The sequence below is a fragment of the Scardinius erythrophthalmus genome (assembly GCF_964197995.2).
Source record: "Scardinius erythrophthalmus genome assembly, chromosome: 2".
NCBI lineage: Eukaryota > Metazoa > Chordata > Actinopteri > Cypriniformes > Leuciscidae > Scardinius > Scardinius erythrophthalmus.
This window is the reverse complement of record NC_138222.1, coordinates 13,629,066-13,649,159: the sequence shown is the minus strand read 5'-3', so window position 1 is coordinate 13,649,159 and position 20,094 is coordinate 13,629,066.

The following is a 20,094-nucleotide window of genomic DNA, read 5'->3' as shown; positions in this document are numbered from 1 at the left end:
TTTGGGCCGACTAGTGGTGTAAATTGGTACCACAAGCAGTGGTTTTTCTTTGGAGAATGAGGGTAAGTGAGAGTAACTTAAGAAATAATGTTTGTTATACAAAGCAGAGAGAATCTAACAATTTTGTAAAAATACTCAGGAAGGTCAAAGCAGTACTACTGGCCGAAGGATCTTTTAATGGCTGCTATATTCAGTGCCTAATTAATTATGCAAAATACAAACCATCACACACAGCATTACAACTGTCCCACCTTGACTACCGTGGCTTATTTCCAGATGTGCAAATTTGCAAATACAGTATAGCCACAATAATTGAAGCATCTGCTAATTTTGTCCAATTGTGATTTTTTTTTTATTATTTTTTTTCAAAATTAATGTCCAATTTTGTTTAAATATACGGTGGCCGAGAGAGCTGTTCTTACAACATAAATATAATGCTGTTAACATAATGGTTGCAAATAAATATATCATTTTTTTTACAAAAAAGCTTTTAAAATATGCATTATATATCTGTGTGTGAGTGTCTCAACTTTAAAACTTTGGACCCTACATTACCTAACATTTCTTATGAAACTTTTCTTTATGAAAATTTAAACATAACATGAAAAAATTTGCACAGTGTAACTGATGTATAGATTAATATCTTTCCCTCATGTTCTTTTTCTCTATCTTTTTTATTTATTTTAGTTTTCAGCTCATTGTTCTTTTCTCATTTGTATTCTGATGACATTGAACATATTGTTAATACATTTTGTATATTGTATACAAGTTGCATCTCATAAAAATGTAATCTCTGTATGTTTGGCAACAACAACAAAAAGTTAAAAGAAATAAAATAAAATAAAGTAGACTTTTGTTCGTCGCTTATTTGGTTCCCCTGGAAAACATTTCCGTTGTGGTCTGTGCTTTGCAGCGCGTTTCTGTTCTTGGTTGTGATGTGAACTTCTGCAGCGCGTTTCTGTATTTGGTTGTGTTGTGAGTATTTGGAGCACACGTGTGTTGTGAAACTGATGAAGATGTTTTCTTAATTTGTGGGTGTTTTTTTTCTATTTGCATGTGCTTTCTTCAGTTGCAGCCCGTTGCGCTCTCTCGGCCACCGTATAAGTATCAATTTTTTTTAATTTAGTCGGAAGCAACAGAAGATCCTTCAGTGTTTCCTGAAAGTCAAGTCACCTTCATTCGTTTTTAACAATATGGAGTGTTTCAAAGCAGCTTGACGCCGCCTTCACACTGACAGTTGAAATCAGCTATGTAATACGCAATACGCCCCCAGCGGACGTCGTAGCCTACTACACCGTTGAAAAGCGTCGGAAGCGAGTAGAACAAAAATGGCGGAGAGATTAACGGTTGATTTTGTCAGTGTCAGAATGTACAATATAATGTATGATCTCTCTGTTGAGGGGGTTAAGAGACAGGCTGCTGCGTGGAGGAATGTTCCCCAGGACGTTGACATGTCAGGTCGGCTAAATGTGATATAGTGGTGTATATAGGGCTTTTAATTGTATTAACTGCCCTAATAACGTTAGAAAATCATGAAAATAAAAAAAATGACATGACAACTTATCGTTATAAAATCATTATTTATTTTATTAAAAGTTAAGAATTCAGGTTTGTTTATCAGTACCATAGCAACGCTAACTTCTGCTGGAATTGTCGGATAGCAACCGTCCGTAGCTTTTCACAAGAGTTAAATTTTTTGAACGCATCCGGATGACCAACGGACGCGATTTTTTTTAGCACCGCACTCGTTCGGACCCGCTTCGGAGTTCGGACCCATTTGCATGCGGTCTGCGAATCTCCATAGGAAATGAATTACTTTCGGTCATTTCGTAGCCGTATCGGAGCTGATTTCAACTGCCAGTGTGAAGGCGGCGTTACAGTGATAATAGGAAATTAAAGTAACAGATATTGTTTTGGCTTTACAGCAGCTCTAGAATAAAGTTATTGTCCAGCTAAAGTTAGTTTTGATCGATTCACTTCCGTTGCAAAGATCATTAGTTATTAACTTAGGGGCTGCTAACACCACACCATTCTAACAGAAAACGCTTAATGCGCTCCGGCCCGCTCATCCGCACAACAACAGTGCCTGGTGGCTCGAGAACGCAAACCTTGAAATATATAATATAAAAATATATACACAACAACAATTTACCTTGATCTTTAAATTCAAAAAGTTTTCACTCCCCAGCTCTTAATGCATTGTGAAGACTTTGCAGGACCTGAAGGATTGTTCTGAAGAACATTGGGCAGTTTAACTGCTCAGGACAAACAAGGGACTAAAGAACAACCATCACAAAACAACAAAACAGTCGTGGATCATCCAGGTAAGGACACATTATTAAAGTCCCTGTAAAGTCAAAATTAAGTGTGTTATTAGCCACCCAGCCAAATTTGAATGATAAAAAAGCAGCCAAGTAAACAAGTAAGCTATCAAAATCTTGAAAAATTTAGCAGTGGTCTCTGCTCTCAAAGCTGGGGGCGTGTCCGCTGGCTGCGCTGAAACCACGCCCACCCGCGGGAAAGTTGACTCGCAGGCCGCACTGCCGATGATGGCACTGACAGTTGTCGGCTCGACGGGAGGATGAAGGCCGAGGTGGGAGATAGTCGGCTTGGCCCCATTCACCAGTAACAGCGGATTATCAGTGAATTCCAGCTGTCTCCGACGTAAGTTTATAAAACTATCCTGTGTAAAATGATCACTACAGAGGCGGGTGTTGGTGGTGATCCTCAGCTCTCCATCAAGGTGGCTCTTCACAAAATTAATCCACCTCTTCTTGATATGATCGTTGTTTGGAAATTTAAATAAGGACACCGATCTGTTTTGTAAGTGATCGCATCCAGGTAATACGCATTTCCGTGACGAAGGCATAGCTAGCTAGCAAACTGTAGGCTGTAGTAGGCTACTGACAGTAATTGTAGTGATGTTACGTTCGTGAACGAATCGTTCTTTTTGAACGAATCTTTTAGGTGAACGAATCGTTCTCGTTCACGTAATCCATTGACTCATTTGTCGTTCACTGAAATCCCTCCCTCCACAGCAGCACTATCAGCAGCGCATGCGCAGCTCAGTGAACCGGGTAGCTCTGTGTTTTCAATCTGTCAAAGAATGACTAAACCTCGAGCCAATAGCCTTTGAGTATGAGATGTGACGGAGCATGTGATTTGTTGAATGTAGTGAACGAATACGCCCTTCACTGACTGTGACCGAGTTGCTTTTAAGTCTGAACCAAGCGTGCACAAGCCCTGAAAAGTGAAGCCAAAACGTCTCGATCGCCCCCCAGTGACTGGTCCTAGTATAGGTCATAAGCCCCGCCTCCCTGTGTTATTCAAGGGGACTTGAGACCAACTAAACAATTTAATTACACTTCAAATATCTTTTTTCCGAAGGTGGTTTCTGTCATTTACTGTTGTTTTTATCACGCTGATGTAAATTCAAGTGTTTGTTTTTAAAATAAGTTTGTTTTTAGTTAGTTATTTGATGCTAAAAAAACGGTGGTGTGACGTCATGATTGACAGCTGTGATTGACAGGTTTTCTGAGCGAAGTAGTCACTGAAGCACCAACATACTTTTTTGGGGGATCTTCGGAGGACTGAGGAGATTAGAGCTTTAAATTTAATATCTAAATTTCTATAATTAATTATTTTACACCGAGAGTGAGGGCGGGGCCTTGATTTCCCGGCTTTACTTCCTGCTCACTACTGCGCAGGTCTGGTCCCGAAATCGCTACTGCGCAGACTCAAACCCAGTGCCGCTGCTAGCCATTTTGGTGCCCTAAGCATAATTCCTTTATGATGCCCCCCACCCCGACCCCGAGAAAAAAAACGTTTGTTTTTGCCAGTTTGACTTTTTATTACCAAACATATAACTCAATACCAATAACACAATGGCAGCACCACAGTATAAAATTTAAGAACACTAAAAAGAGAAAGTAAAATCTTCACAGCTTTGCTGACTTTGTAAACATATGTAGAATAGCCAACACACACTACACATTTGAAAGTGCAAACTTTTTTTCAGTAAACAGAATAGCAAAATAAAAAAAAACTATCAAAATAATCCAGACATGTTTTTCCCAAATTCAATGTCACTTTGAATAAATTACATTTATTAGACAAAATATTCAAACAAAGAATCTCATACGAGAAAAAAAATTATAAACATTTAAAACTGAAAGCATGGCAGCCAAGGAGTTCTCCCCCTTTATTCCTTATTTATCAACTATTTGATAAATATAATATAATATAAAAGCATAATAGAATGAGGTGCAATAATGCACACAATTAAACAGTATTGTTTGCTTTACATCATTCATATTGACATTTTATATTTTTTTATATATTTAACAGGAATTGTTAGCCTACCATGTGCACTGCACTGACTGCTAACGTTAACTGTTACTGAGAAAGTATTAACCACCGTCACGTCAAAATAAACCATAAACTACTGCTCAATATCTAAAGAAAGATAGTAAAGAAAGTAACAGCTAGCTGGCGTCAGTTATTTGTAAAACGGGTAGTGTTTAACAGTAAAATCTCAATTTAGCTTGCACCGAAGTTATAAGTTATAATAACATAGTTTGCTAACATTAACGTCAGCAAGTTCGAGGCGCGTTAGCAGCAGCACATTTCCCTTATTTAAGAATGATTAAACATGGACTTACCTGCAAGTGATGCACGGGCATCATCTCGCAGTTTCTTCTTCTTTCTTTGCTCATCCTAACTTCTGCTGTCTTTTAGGGGCCATTTCCAAAAAAGTTGCCTACTGTCTGTCTGTCAAACTTCGTTCGCGTTCGTCCTTCGCAAAGGCGCCTGCGCGAACAAACGGCACGGACCATCCAAAGCGGGGGGCGGTACTTTCTAGACTAGAGCAATTAAATGATCTTGTTCCCCCTTTTTTGTTACATATACATGGCTGTGCCTAATAATATTTCTATATTATTAGCTAATGAAATAATATCGGCATTATATATATTTTTTAATTAGGCTATTTTTGGTGCCCCCTCAGCACTTGGTGCCCTACGCACAGCGCGTGATGCGCGTGGTGGGAGCGGCGGCGCTGCTCAAACCCCAAGATGTCAGCGCCATATAGGGATCTCCCAGTCACGTGACCCCTAGCCGCGTGTCAGCCATTTTGACGGAATACTATTGCACAACCTATTCGATATTCGAAAAAAAAAAAATCCGGTTAGAGCGTTCAGCGCACCTACATACATGAGAATGCAGATTATCACATGTTTTATGGCTGCGAATTGATTAAAATAATGAATAATGGTCAGTGTATTAATTATCTTGAGCCTGCTGAAATGTTCCTATAAATATATTTTATTTCCAACTGTGCAATCTGAATAATAAATAGGCTAAATATATGTATCCACTAAGCTGTAGCAGTCCATATGCCGTCTTCCCATTAACAGTTTTTTTTTTTTCTCTTTCTGACATTTCATACCTGTTGGGTTTACATTTTTTTTATTAAATTGACTATAAAAAAGATTGCTTGTGTGTGCTGGTGTTTATTCCAGTCTTTAAAATAGTATAATGAATGAATGCTTGCGAGGTGCCTGTAACGATGTTAAATAGGCTAACGTTAGGCTATTTAATAAATGATGTACACAGGGTAGAGGGGAACGACAGTCAACTACTTTGAATATTATAGCATTTTGGGCATAAACATGTAAATAGTGAAAAGATTGACATTGAAAAATGACACAGAATGATTAAAATATCTAATCCAAATAAATAAATGTTCGTGGTTCGCACTGATGTTATTCATTTGTTCTCACACACTTCAGCGTCGCGGTCACTGGTTTAGACGAACACTGACCACTTTCTATTATTAGCATAGCGGCCGTCAGCTAACTCTTCACGTCATGTCATCGCACTTATTAGCATCACAAAAAGAAATATACCAGAGGAAAATAAAGGAATTAGGAATCATAGATCCATATGAAGCACCACAAGTTCTTTTTACAGGCATTACATGTGTAGAAAAACTTCCTGACATTGTTTCTCCATTTTGTTTCTTTTGGGATATGGTATAAAGATATTGCTTTAGTATGATCACGTATCTGATCGCATCCAACTGCACAGCATCGCTCGGGCATGATAGAAGAATAGATGAATGTTTCACGACGAGCTGTATTATCACCAGCGGTTTAGCATTTTCTATTCCGTCAAGATGGCTGCTCCAAATGGTGGGACGTCCCTATCGGGACACTGGCGGCTTCACTTCTCACCAATGGAAGAGAGTGAAGGGGCGTCGTCCATATTTTTTTTTACAGTCTATGGTCTGAACAAGAGAGAGAGATCATCTTGTTCGTGAACGAGTTTCCCAATGTTGTTCGTGAATGAAAAGAACCAGTTGTTTGAACGATGATGGCGAACAGATAGAACTAGGTTTGTGTAGGTAGCATATTTGCATCAAAGAAAGAAATTTACACTTTACCATTGTAATGAAAACAGTTTAATAACGCAAGCTGATGGTTAAATGTAACAAAGACAAAATTGTCATTTTTTTACTTGGTTTGAGCCAGAGCCATAGAGAGAAAGAGTTGCGACACTCTTTGATGTCGCCGCTATGGCTGTCACGTGGTTCATGTAAGCCCCAATAGTTCCAAAACATACGCTGGCTGTCATGTTCTTCTATGGGACAGACAGCAGCGATTGCATTATTGAACGGTACATATAAAATAAAACACACACCCAAGTACTTTTTCAGCTGTTATTGCATTATTGCATTTTGTTAATGTCAGTTTTGCATTTGGAGATAAGTTGTAGGCTATATTTTTGGAGGGAAAAGCTTAGTGTTCATGTTCACATGGGTAGTAGCACTGGCTTTAGCGGCTCTAACTTAACTTTTCCATATCATTCATCTGATGATGGACGTCTCATGATATTTATTTTAGCACAACTGGGCTGTATTAGGCTATTGATTCCCGTGATTTTGCTTATAAATTTTGATTAAGCCATTAGCCTACCTTCGTGATCACGCAAAGAGGTCTGCCGTGGCGGTCCGTTCAGAATTCGCTTAGAAGCTAGCTCACTTCTTCTGATGAAAGTGGCCACCCCCAGGACCACAACGTGAAACATGATCATGTTAAGACTAAGAATATAATTTTAAGATTAAGCCATACACATATTATCAAAACTATAACAGATTAAAAACGAATTTACGCTTTTATGTTTGGGTCTATAGGTAAGTGCAGAGTGAAGATTTTCCTCTATGGCTCTGGGTTAGTGTACAGAGTAGGCTAAGAGTAAGGGTAGCTGTAACTCAATCCAAGTAACTTAAGCAATTTACTAACAAAACACTTGCAACTTCTGTTACAGCTATTGAGACATCAATTAAACATGGCTGATACAAATGAAGGTTTTCAAATAAAATATTTTTTTATTAAACAATGACAGACAACAAAAATGTGTGCTTGTGTGAGTGTGTGTGAACAAGAAAAACAAAAACCAGGGGCAGGTGATTCATGAAACAGACAGGACTGGTGATGGCCATAACAATCCTAGAGGTCCAGCATTGTTCCCACAAGCTGCTTCACTCAAGACAACAAAACATAATGAAAAGTTAGTATATCCCAAAAAATTAAATAAAAGTTACTATAAAGGTGGTAGCGATTCATTACCGAACTGTCACAGCTGATGAAGTCGTGCTAGCTAACTAGCTAGCAGGCAGTGCTCGAAAATTGGTTGAAACAACCAACATAAAATATAAATAATTACGCTGTGCATGTTCAAATGAAGACCAGTATAAGCATCGCAAAGGGCCTCTGATACAATATAGACAGTTGACAATTCAAAAGAGGTCGATATTTCAGCAACTTACCTCTGGAACAACTCGACGCGCAGCAATGTAAGTGAATGGTGTCCAACGCCCAAATGACAGTGTTTGGAACTAATCCGATCTTCAAATCCCGGAAGTAGGCGGTTAAAAGCGCCGCCATTTTTTTTACAACGGAGGTCTATGGGAGTGTCGCAACTCTTTCTCTATGGCTCTGGTTTGAGCTAAGTGGGCGGGGGGCACTTGACTGTTTACTTGATTTAAATTTACACTTCTCTTTACCTGCTTTTCTTATATTTTGTTTGTGTTTTAGACTTAGTTTTGTGGTATTTTGCACTTGACTACTGTTCAGTACTGTAAGCACTGGTGTTTTGTGTTCAAAAATTACAGCAGCTCTAGAATGGTGTTTTGTATTATCAAAAATTAATTCATTACGTTTTATTCATGTCATGCACTTCTCTAAAAACTGTAAAACAAACCAAAAAATATGACAGTATTAGTTAAGTCTCATTTGCGTAAAGTCAGCAAATAGAATTTTAGTTCGGGCTGTGAAGGGGCATGTAATTGGTTGGATCTACTGAACGAATACGCCCATCACTAGCTACGATGGACACCTTTTGATTCAATCGGAATGAAATCAATACGATTGATGAATCCGAACACGGTGTTTGAACGATAAATAAAGTAATCGGGTTGATGTGTGCGTTTATATGTCACAAGTTTCAAATCGGAATAGACTTTTTGACATGCGCACACTGCAAATGCACAGAGTTTCCCGCTGTTCGCGCATAACTACTCTATTGGTTCTTTATTTGTTTTAAACAGCAGACGATCCGTCTCTGGTCATGATTTGGAGACAATGACCGCTTTGCCGCTTATATTTATCACGCAGTAAAAATACCCAAAACCAGTCGTCTGTGGATGAGAATCTGAAACCAGGACTGGTGGGACATTGTTCTGCTCCACTTCACAGACGCAGTGAAATGAGGATTTTAGAATGACAGACACTCATTTATTCAACAGGAAGAACAGCCCGTTCCGCGCGTCATTACGCTATTTAACGTCATCGCACATGCGCAGTCCTTTCAGTTTCGGTTTTCAATCCGATCAAGTGTTTACATGTTCTCTCGATCGGATTACAAAAGGAATAAACCACCCCTTTCAATCCGATCGAAATTTCATTCGGATCGAGCTCGATCGGATCGATTAAGGTGTTTACATGAATGTTTTTTAGTCCGATTGAGCCGTCAATCCGATTATAAGTGTCCATGTTAACGCAGCTACTGACCGAGATCGCTGTTTTGAGTCTGAATGAGAGAGAGAGATCTCGTTCGTGAACAAACTGGTACATTTCGTTCGTGAATGAAATTAATGAGAGTACTGGGTAGATCGGTTATTTACTATTTAGCATGTGATTCAATATCATTCAAAGCGCAGTTATAGGTGTGCACATACAATTGTTTATATATTCATATTTAACATACAGAACATAACTCAATGTTTAATATAATCCCAGATTTATGAATGTGTATGTCTGACCAAACAATTAAAATGTTAATTATGCAAGAAAATCTTACTTTGGTCATCTTAACCACTTATTTAGACTTATTTAATTAATTTAGTAAATAAGGCACACATTTTAACAAAGCCAAATCAGTTTTTTGTAACAAGTAAATGCGTTCATTAAAACGTAGCATTAAAAGACACTCTTTTTCGCCACCTACTGCAGTACGGAGTCCAGGAAGTCACCTGTGTTAAAAAAAAAAAAAAAACCCTTGGCGACGGTTTTGCAATCCGTCCGCTCAGTTTATAAACCGTACTCACGAATTCTCAAACTGTTCCCTCAGTTTAACAAACCGTACCCACGAGTTTCTAATCCGCGCTCTCAGATTTGTAAACCGTGCCTTCAGTTTTTGCAATCTGTACCCACAAATTCATAAACCGTGCCCACGCTTTCGTAATCCGTTCCCACGGGTTTGTAATCTGTACTCACGGATTTGTGGCTCACTCTCATTTTAGAAGAACACGTTGTTAACGAATCTTATTGTATATTGTTTTATTGAATATTAAGTGGAATACATCAAATTGACATACGTCTGCATGCTTAAAGTGATTCTCAATTGTAGCGGGTATGGGTGGAATATACGATTTAATATGAATGACGTGCATCAAAATCTTTTGTTTATTTGTAATAATCTTAGCACTTTATTATTATTTTCTAACCTGCATTATGACTAATATTTGACGAATTGCTTTGTTCATTTTTTGTAAGTTTTGGACAAAAGCGTCTTTTAAATATGTAGCCTAAAATGTAGGCTAATAATAATAATTATTATTATTATTATTATTATTATTATTTGAGTTATAAATGAACTATAAACGAGTTCACTTAGTAATACAGTAATATGTTTGTCATCAAATAATTTATCAATGTTTTATTATTATAGGCTATAACCTAACCTTTTACAGTTTGGGATAAAATAGGCCTAAATTTTTTGCATAATTTTTGCTTAACCCTCGTGTTATGTTGTAATTCTGTGCACTCCCCTTATGGTCCGGGTCAAATTGACCCGCATTGGATTCAATACAATTCCTCAAAAATCACACTATGAAAAACAACAAAGATTCACGTTCAAACTGTAAACTTTTAATATCAACATTTGTCAAATATTCCAAAAAATATATATCTGAAGATATGATTTAATGAAAATGTTTTTTAACCATTTTTTAAAACTATTTAAAATTTGAATATACGTTATATTTATATATATTTGCATATACATTTTTTCAACTTTTTTTTTTTTTTTTTTTTTTGCTTAGAACATCATAACTGAACAATTAATCAATTAATCTGAGCTCATTTTTCCTGCTGTCTATGTCGAAGTCTCAAGATATTTCAGATATCTTGAATATATAAATGAGAGCTTATTTTACTATTTGTGTCTGTCAAAGATTTTCATTTGTAATTTGCAATTAATTCTGAACACCATGATTTAGCTTTTTCAAGTGTGTTTGGTTTGGGTTAGAGCACTTTTAGATACACTTACACTTTAGAACTGGAGTTAATGCCCTGACATACATAAAATAAATGTTTTTATTTTGTGTCTGTACAGTTGCTTTTGAATAGCTGCCTATGATGGACATCACAGACGTAATAGTAATTTTGTTTGTATTTGTCAAAAAAAAAAAACACACCAGTATGTTGAAACTTTGCATGCATGTTCATGATGATAAATGAGAAAAAGTCACAAAATATCAAGAAAAAAAAATGTTTAATATTATTTCAGGTAGCTTGAAAAAATAAATGATAGGTAATTTTTACCATCTGTGGCTGACAAAATATTTTTCTGTATTGAAATAAGTATGGAAAACCTATTTTTTTAGCTTCATAATGTAGTAAAAAAATAAAATAACAAAATATAACCAAGAAATGTTATTATTTTGGGTCCATACAGTTGCCTTAGAGCATTAAAATATGCGGGTCAAATTGACCCGCGAACATCACGAAAGGAACATTTATTTTGTTTGTATATGTCAAAAAACACCAGCATGTTGAAACTTTGCATGCATGTTCATGATGATAAATGAGAAAAAGTCACAAAATATCAAGAAAAAAATAAAAGGTTTAATGTTATTTCAGGTAGCTTGAAAAAATAAATGATAGATAATTTTTACCATCTGTGGCTGACAAAATATTTTTCTACATTGAAATAAGTGTGGAAAACTTAATTTTTTAGCTTCATAAGGTAGTAAAAAAATAAAATAACAAAATATAACCAAGAATTGTTATTATTTTGGGTCCATACAGTTGCCTTAGAGCGTTAAAATATGCGGGTCAAATTGACCCGCGAACATCACGAAAGGAACAGTAATTTTGTTTGTATATGTCAAAAATCACCAGCATGTTGAAACTTTGCATGCATGTTCATGATGATAAATGAGAAAGTCACAAAATATCAAGAAAAAAAACATAGGTTAACCAGTATTTCCAACAAATAGAAAATCTAAACGGGTCAAATTGACCCGCAACATAACACAAGGGTTAAAAAAGCTTTCATAAATAATTTTATGATAAACATATTACTGTCTTAAGTGAACTAATTTATAGTTATTAACTCAAATAATAATAATAATAATAATTATTATTATTATTATTATTACTATAATTATTAATATTATTACATTTTAGGCTACATATTTTGAAGACGCTTTTGTCCAAAACTTACAAAAAAATGAACAAAGCAATTCGTCAAATATCAGTCATAATGCAGGTTAGAAAATAATAATAAAGTGAAGATTATCACAAATAAACAAAAGATTTTGAGGTACGTCATTCATATTAAAGGAGAACTCCAGTCAATTTTAACATTGAGCTCATTTTTTTTGTAAATTTGGAGTGCTGTCAGTACAGAGAACAACAACAAAAATCGGTGTTGCCTACACCGTGTTATCCTCTTTTTAAAATTTGCACCCTGTTGACTTCAATGGGGCAAGTTTTAAACCTGCTTTTAGCCTCTTAACATCCTTGATGTGTAATTACAAGTGCACAGCTAATGTGAGTGATTCCTTCAGAGTGATCACGGGTGAATCTGACTGCAGTAGATATGAAAGATATGAATAAAAATGATGTTATTTCAGCCAGCGCACATACCTGTATTTTCTTCCTGTTTTCGGTCGAAGTCCATAGTAATCGATTGTCGAGTTTACGAGCGTGATCATAGGTAACTAAACCTATGCGTGTGAACTCGACAATCAATTACTGTGGACTTCGACCGAAAACAGGATGTAAATACAGGTATGTGCGCTGGCTAGGGCTTGCATAGACTAGTCGAGTAGTCGATAGATCGACTACTTCAACCACTAGTCGACGCTGTCGGAAACAATCGACTACTCGAGCGTCCATTAAACATAAATGAATTAAAAATGGCGAACGTCACCAACAGACACCATGCGTCAGATGTGTGGAAGAATTTCATCAAGGATGACAAGGAAATGAGAAGGAAAAACCCGCTGGACAAACTAGCGCACCACGTCCGTTGCTTTCATTATGAGCGCGCTCGCCGCGCCTACATTTTGAAATAACGACCTTGAGCGCGGAAAAGACGCGATATGTGAACGGCCCCTAGAAGCAGACGTCTGAAATGAAAGGCAAGAACGGCTATTTATTTGGCTTTAGACTGTTACATGAAAATTTAAAAATGAAATTATAATGTTTTGAGAGTTTACTTATGTAATTGTTGCATTAGGCTATGAATTAATAAATGTTTATTGATAAGATCTAGCTATTTCATGTCTTTTCATATACAGTAGCATAAACGACGAGTAGTCGAGTAACTCGAGTTTTGTTTTGATAAGAAATCGACTAGCAGAAATCAGTAGTCGTGCAACCCCTAGCGCTGGCTGAAATAACATCATTTGTATTCATATCTTTCACATCTACTGCAGTCAGATTCACCCGTGATCACTCTGAAGGAATCACTCACATGGCTGGGCACTTGTAATGACACAACAAGGATGTTAAGAGGCTAAAAGCAGGTTTAAAACTTGCCCCATTGAAGTCAACAGGGTGCAAATTTTAAAAATAGAATAACACGGTGTAGGCAACACCGATTTTTGTCGTTGTTCTCTGTATTGACAGCACTCCAAATTTACAAAAAAAAAATTAGCTCAATGTTAAAATTGACCGGAGTTCTCCTTTAAATCGTATATTCCACCCATACCCGCTACAATTGAGAATCACTTTAAGCATGCAGACGTATGTCAATTTGATGTATTCCACTTAATATTCAATATAAAACAATATACAATAAGATTCGTTAACAACGTGTTCTTCTAAAATGAGAGTGAGCCACAAATCCGTGAGTACAGATTACAAACCCGTGGGAACGGATTGCGAAAGCGTGGGCACGGTTTATGAATTTGTGGGTACAGATTGCAAAAACTGAAGGCACGGTTTACAAATCTGAGAGCGCGGATTAGAAACTTGTGGGTACGGTTTATTAATCCGTGGGCACGATTTGTTAAACCGAGGGAACGAGGGATTGCAAAACCGTCACCACGTATTGTTTTTTTTTTTCCTCCCACAGGTGACTTCCCGGGCTCCGTAATACTTCCCGGGCTCCACCTGTGTGAAAAAAAAAAAAAAAAAAAAAAAAAACCCGTGGCGACGGTTTTGCAATCCGTCCGCTCAGTTTATAAACCGTACTCACGAATTCTCAAACTGTTCCCTCGGTTTAACAAATCGTGCCCACGGATTAATAAACCGTACCCAAGAGTTTCTAATCGGCGCTCTCAGATTTGTAAACCGTGCCTTCAGTTTTTGCAATCTGTACCCACAAATTCATAAACCGTGCCCACGCTTTCGTAATCCGTTCCCACGGGTTTGTAATCTGTACTCACGGATTTGTGGCTCGCTCTCATTTTAGAAGAACACCAGGAGGTACGTTGTTAACGAATCTTATTGTATATTGTTTTATTGTGTATTAAGTGGAATACATCAAATTGTCTTAACTGCGTCTGCATGCTTAAAGTGATTCTCAATTGTTGCGGGTATGGGGTGGAATATACGATTTAATATGAATTTTGTTTATTTGTGATAATCTTAGCACTTTATTTTTATTGTCTAACCTGTATTATGACTGATGTTTGACGAATTGCTTTGTTCCTTTTTTGTAAGTTTTGGACAAAGCATCTTCTAAATATGTAGCCTAAAATATAATAATAATAATAATTATTATTATTATTATTATTATTATTTGAGTTTATAACTCTAAATTAGTTCACTTAAGACAGTAATATGTTTATCATAAATTAATTTATGAATGCTTTTCATAAATTATTGCCCAGGTGACTTCCCGGGCTCTGTAGTGAACTGATAGGGGAGGGGGCAGCCTCGGTGGCTCCAGTGCGTCATCGACAGTAGGGGCGGGGCCAGGAGCTCAGCGGCTCCAGTGCGTCATCGAGCCAACGTTTTAGCCCCGCCCAAAAAATCCTGAACACAGCAGCGGTGAAAAACTGTTTAACGGTCTAACTCCACAATTCAGTACTTCACAATTCACAGTCTTTGTAATGTGTTTAAGCAATACATTTCTAACATTTATAATGTGTTTAGAATTATTTTTATTTTTTAATTGCCTTTACAGGGACTTTAAGAATCAAAGGTAGCCTACATAAACTTTTGAAGGGGGTAATTTTTATAAATTCAGCTACTTTTTGACTTGTGAACTGTTAACATATTTTATGTAAAATAAAATAATTCACCTTTTGCAGATTCTGCAAGGTGTATTTTAACTTCTGAGCACGACTGCATATAATTTTCGAATTCTAAGTACAGTAGCTATTTTCTGACTTTTGTGTTATAAAATATTTTTTAACTATATCTACTATGTGTATATATAATATTTAAATTTTTATTGATTTAGTTTTTATATTATTATTATTATTATCTTTAAGCTACTTGCTAAATAGTCAGATATTCTAAACCATTTTCTATGTTGTTTTAATGCTTTGGCAATACAAAATGTATTATTCCAATAAAGTGATCTGAATTTAATTATTCCTATTTAATGTTCGATCTGCACCCCATATTAATGTATTTAAAGCAACAACATGTAACTTTTCAACCTTCATAATATATTTCCAAGACCCTTGTGATAGTACATCGACTTACAATTGGCTCCATGCACGATCGCTTCCGCGTTTTGTCTCAGCCCGCCCAGTTACATCCGGTGCTGCGTCAGAAGCCGTTTTTGCATTAGGTGGAGATAATGGCAAATTACACTCTCTGTTTACAAGAACTTCCAGCGGTTAACGTGAATGATGTTAACAATATTGTGAGGCAGTTAACTGTCACAAATATGAGTAAGAAAGAGAAGTTCTTTAAATTAAAAATTTCGAGCTACATCGACAACTTTGAGGGTGAGTATTCTCTCATATCACGCGAAATCCGACTAGCGAATCAGTTTCTAAAATCGTTGTCTCCGTTTCTGAGAAAATGAATTTTATTCAAGTGAATTGTCCTATAGAATGCGCTATGCGGAAGTAAAGACGCCGGCTGAGATCCTACCGGAAATATGTCAGCAGCGTTCGTGCATAGAGCCTATATAGGTTGAATGAGACGTCTGCCAGAGCCTGACGGGGTCTGTATCGCTTTTACTGGCACTATGTAACTTCGGGGTGCGGGTAGTAACCAGAGCTCAAAAAGAACTACAAAATTCGACTGCTTTACGGCATACGTCACTTTGCCCACCACTTCCTCAAATGTGGCCAACCAGCGCGTTTGTTTTCGTACGTCTGTTTTCGTCATGGCTGAAGCAGCAGCGAAACGTAAGAAGTCCAAGGTTTTGTCGGAGTAGAGTCGGAAGAGGAAAAGGGAGAGTAATAAACTGAAAGTCAGGACGAGGATCAAAATTGGTCGAGCGTTTGCTCGCTGGCGTTAGCTAATGGAGGAGGAGAGTTACCAGACCGATGCTGACTTGGCCGTCATGCTGTTGAACTAGTAAGTAACTGTAAATTGCTTGCATACTATCTTTAGTTTTTCTAATCTGTTGTCTGCCTGGCTACGTTACGGAAACTATCTGGTCCTCCATTTATCTTCATGAATCAGCTAGTAGATGAGCGAATTATCAATCTGGTAGCTAGTAAACACTAACATGGTAGTTTTAGATGGTTAGGATGCTATCGCTATCATTCTCGTTCAGATTTGAGCATTGCAATCGACATGCAAATCGCAAATGTTTGAGTTAAAATGTTTAGTCTACTAAACATGTATAAATTATGAAAGGGGGAAGATTAATAATATTGTCATTGCCCATATGAAAAAAACCTGCATGCTTCATATACAGTAACCGTAAATCATTTTACGACAGCGGTAATGGACAATTCCGCTTCCAACCTGTAGGGCGACCGCAGAGGAAAAGTTCCATGTTGTTGCTTTAAATGCACAGTAGTATTTGTGAAACATTAGCACATTAATCAGTCAACCGTTTGTATTTGTAGTTGAAAAAGCAATGCATAAACACACTGCCATTCAAAAGGTTGAGTTGGTCTCTTATGCTCACCAAGCTGCATTTATACAAAAAATACAGTAAGAACAGAAAGGCAAGGCAAGTTTATTTATATAGCACATTTCATACACAATGGTAATTTAAAGTGATTTACAAAAAACGATTTAAAAAAAAAAATAATCACAAAAAAATGCATAAGAAATAAAAATAACATTGAATAAAATGCAAATAAATTATTACAAATGTATTTACAAAAGCAGTAATAAAACAAATAAAAAAAGGATACATGATACAGTGATATCAGTCAGACATAGCACAGTGCTCATTCATTAAATGCACAGCTAAACAGATGTGTTTGTCTGGATTTGAATGTGGCTATACTGTTGGAGCACATCTGTTGGAGCACATCTTTTCATCTGGAAGCTGATTCCAGCTGATTGAAAACAGTTGTGCTATTTTTGTGGTAGCCTAACCATGTTACTTTTTGTTCAGGATTCTTTGATGAACAGAAAGTTCAAAAGAATTGCATTTATTTTAAATTCTAAGTGTCTTTACTGCCACTTTTGATAAATTAAATGTATTATTGATGAAGAAAAAGTATTAATTATTGACCCTAAACTTTTGAATGGCAGTAGGCTACATAAAGTTTATATTGTCTTACTACTAACTTATTTAATCTTAACTTTTGTTTTATTATTTTTATCTGTAGGCTATTTCAAATATGACCAAAGTATTATTTTTTTTTAGGGATTAGTTTTACATTCAATTTACTGAACAGGGTACACAACATTCAGCTGCAGATGTATGTCGCATACATTCATATGCGTTTCAGGCGTTCCTGGCAGTCTTGAGAGGAATATTATTTTACCTTCATCACACCAGAGGAGGGCAGCACTCAGCCATCTTTATTCCTGTCACAATCCTGTATGTTTTAGTGCCCTGACGCAAACACCTGACCAGTGTTCACATCCTCATCTGGAGTCATTTCAGTTTGTGTTGTTTTGAGACGTCTTTAATCATTGCACATACACATAAAGTGTTGATGGTCAAATACAGCATTGAACTGTATTTGCTAGAAATGATAGGCTACTGTGGGGATGTGAACATGAACAGAACAGCTCTGAAATACACATTTGCCTTACAGATGTTTCATAAACATAATTCCACCTCTAATCCTCTTTCCTTGATTTTTCCTCATCAGCGATATTTATTCTATTTAAATTTAAAGTCACTCTTGAGCTGCACCAGTCTGTGTTTTCATTTGACTGTTTCTATCAGTCTTTTTCTCTTCTCTCCGTGTGCTCTGTGCCTCAATCATTGTGTTCCCTCTCAGGGTTATTATTAGAAGCACTGTTCTCTCTCTCTCTCTCTCTCTCTCTCTCTCTCTCTCTCTCTCTCTCTCTCTCTCTCCACCCCCGCGTAACAGCGCTTTTACGCCGCTGCTGCGAGCGCGCGCACAATTTCTTCCCCTCAGATCCGTGTCGATGTATTCTTTAAGTGTACACTTACACACAACCCATTATGTCACCTCATTTTCCTCCCCCTCGCTCTTTCCCTATTTCGTTTTCACTCCCACCCACTATGAGCCCAGAAAAGAACATACAGAATAGATTTCTCATTACATCATGTTAAATCAAACAGTTGCTTTAAACTTTACAGAAAACCTGCAGGTAAAAAGAGGGATTCGAACATAATACGGACAAAATGTATGCAGTTTTATTATGAAACCTTAAGGCCAAAATCAGGTTCTCATAAGAAAATGTAACTAAGAGTATGACAGGTATAGGCTATAACAAATTACACTGTTAAACATATGTGTAATAAGGTAGAATTCTCACAAAATTGTTCATTTACATACTGTATATCTGATGTAGCTGCCTGATTGAAATGCAAGAGCTTTCCCCTTTGATTATTGCCATATCATGAGCCAACATAACTTCCTGTTCTGTTTCCTCCTCTTCCCTTCGGCATTGTAACTGAAAGGGAGAAGTAGATTCCTTTCGACTTCTGATAATCTTATTTAATCTTTATTGTAATTATTGCTTTTATATTTATATATTCACTCCGATTCAAGTGTATAATGTTATTTTACTTACCTGTGTGATTATTTTAGTTATTTTACCTTTTTTTGAGTTATATTTTTGTCTTCTGCTTAAATATGTGGTAATGAGATCACATGGGGACAAGTGCACATCATAGAGATGAACAGCGTGTAACATCATGGTAGAAACTATTGAATCTTAAAGGAACGGTAAAGAGTTTAATTGACTTCTTCGGCAACTTTTTTTTTCTCCGGAGTAAATGTTTTTCTTTTGTTTGTTGTTGGTGCATATTAAACGAGAGAGATTTTGAGATAAGCACTTTTAAGTACCAACATTTTTGGGAACAGGGTCACATTTACTTACTGGAGAAGGATTTTTGTCCATCTCTGATAAGGTAGCAATCATGATGATAAGTGTTTTTGTTAATTACTGTATAAGGGCTGCAACTGATCGCAGTTGATCCGTATGGACCATGCTCCATGGTTTGTCTTTTTCTTGCCAATGTACAGATTCAAACGATTTTAAAAGCGGAAGAGGTGAAAATCGGGGCTTGCGCATTGTTTTTCTGTGTGCACATCCACACATACTCAAAGCATGTACACTCAGAGAGAGAAAGAAGCGCATTTCAGACAGCGCTCGAACACCAAATTTATTCCTCTTTCGTGTTTACTTGCACTTGAACGGACACATACACACAAAATTATGCCAAAATACCTGTCTCGTCGACTATTCTCACGGTTATGTCATACGTGAACCCTTGTGAAAGAAACCATGTGTGTCAGAATATTTGGTCTGTGTATTCGGTCTTAAAGTGACAGCAGCCTAATATTCCTGCTGTTGTCTGTGTTATTTAATGTTAAGTAAATACAGCTTTAACAAAGATGAACCTATATTTAATTTCTACAGAGAACAAACAGAGTTTACATTTAGGCAGCTTGCAGGTTAAGTGTGGCACGTAAAGAGTGAGAACCAAGCATGCATCTCCAGGTGCTCCCTTGAGAACCAGACCAACAAAGAGTTATTTGCACGCCTGCTAATAACTGATTTTGAGTAAGAAAATATTTTGTTTTTGTCAAGAAAAGTGGAGTGTTTAGTAAAAAAAATAAAATAAAATGCAAATCTTCATTCTGATATTGAACTGTTTTGAGTTGATTTGATTTCATATATTTTCCTGCACATATGAAGTTAACCTGAACACGTGTCCACTAGGTAAGGTTTTGCTGTTTGGGGTATATTCATTTTCAGTAATTTAACATATTTTGTG